Consider the following 1,944-nt stretch of genomic DNA (forward strand, 5'->3'; position numbering starts at 1 on the left):
AAGAAACAATTACATGTGCATGTTCTATAGAGCTTCTGCATGTCAATTATACCAACTTATATTTCAAACATGTGCCCTCTTTTAGCACGTGATATCTTTTAACCAATCAGAGGCTCAGGAATCCTTCATATCTTTTTCTCTGTCTATAAAATTGACTTCGTAGAAGTTTGCTGATGCTTATTTTACAGTCGGTTTCTGATTATTATTTATTTACCCTCTTTAAAGTATTGTAAATTCCTGGCTTCTCCCTGTGCGTATTACCCCCTCACGTTTCAAGTTATTGTTCTTTATCGGCCTCTTCCGCGCGAGTGTTGAATGTAAAGCAAAGTCGGTGTAAATTGGAAATGTGACCGGAAATGAACGTTTGAAAAACACTCAAGTTTTTTAACAGTTACCAAAATAAAGTCCTCAATCATCTTTGCATTCCTACAAGCGTGTGCAGTCAGCGCCAACCCTTTTATTCACGGTTTAACCGGCTTCCTCCGAAGGAGGAAGTTTCATGGGAGTATGAAATTCACAAGCGGTCCCCAGTCGCATGTATATCCCCGTTAGGGGAGATGACCACATTAGATTTTTGCAACTTTTTGCAAGGAGGTGTCAACGTCCTCCTACATACAGCACCTGGACTTCCCAAATTGGTCACCCATTTTAGTAATGACCAGGCTCAACGTTGCTTAACTTCGGTGATCTGACGAGAACCGGTATATCAACGTGATTATGTCGTATATATTCCTACAAACGACAGGCATTATCATTTTTGGGGCGATAGGATAAATACTGATAGGATTGGCTAGAACATTTTGTCAGCTTAAAGTGTAATTTGTTTTACGTTATTAGAATCATAAGCGTCATATGAAACGTTTTCAATATTATCTTTTTGCTTCAACGTCACTAACAAACAAAAGAAAAGTAAGATAATTGCATTTACAGAAAGTATAGAATTCTTATAGAATTGCTAGTTAAAATAAACTTTATGCAAATGTCTTTATATAAAATTAAAATTTAGAATCTGTTGTGGAGACACCCACTAATTAACATAGGCGCGTGAGTAAAGGTATCAATCACCAATACCGGGGGAGTTCGGCAACCGACCGCCAAATAGGCAAGACGCCTATATTGCCTCCAGTAAGACATGCAACACGCAACCTGCCGGAATATCTCCAACTGAAGTATATCTGAAGATATGTAACTATGTATATAACTTTTCTTCCTAATATACTATTGTATACCTTTACCTTCTGCGTTCTTGTTAATTATTTGTGCAGACACAACAGAATCTCATAGATTTTTTAAACTTGAATACTACAATTCTAGTGCAATAATTTTATGTTGCTAGTTATTATAGTCTGATGCAAACTCTAGAGAATAAAGAAAATAATATGTTTTATATTTTTGTAGCAATAAATGTTGTAAATGTTAATTTACCTAACTTAATTCTACTCATATATTGATGCTTTATCTCGAATATGGAGCATTTATGTAAAATAAATAAAAACGTATATCGCGCCCTACTTCGGTATTGAGCACTCTTGTATAAATCTCGTTAAAATTTCATTGGCTGCTTTACCTCTGAGAAATATTAACCTGGAATTATATATATATATATATATATATATATATATATATATATATATATATATATATATATATAATATATACATACATATATATATACAATTTTTTTTCATAATATTATTTTGTATTCCTGCAAAAACGAATAAAGAAAAGTTATAAGCTTTTATACTTTTCATAATTTTTATACATTTCTATTCATATATATATATATATATATATATATATATATATATTAAAGAAAGTTCATCAGTTCGACAGATAAGGTCACGTATATATATATATATATATATATATATATATATATATATATATATATACATATGCATACATAATCAACCATACTCTTCCCTCATCGTCACAACTTTTTCT

The 1,944-nt window shown here is 31.9% G+C and overlaps 1 pseudogene; it reads right to left on the reverse strand.

The window, feature by feature from the left end:
- Positions 1–609: 609 nt before the first annotated feature.
- Positions 610–728, reverse strand: LOC145246926 (5S ribosomal RNA; annotated as a pseudogene).
- Between the last annotated feature and the right edge of the window lie 1,216 nt (positions 729–1,944).

Source organism: Euprymna scolopes, chromosome 24 (genome assembly GCF_053919585.1).
Source record: "Euprymna scolopes isolate OS-2025 chromosome 24, ASM5391958v1, whole genome shotgun sequence".
NCBI lineage: Eukaryota > Metazoa > Mollusca > Cephalopoda > Sepiida > Sepiolidae > Euprymna > Euprymna scolopes.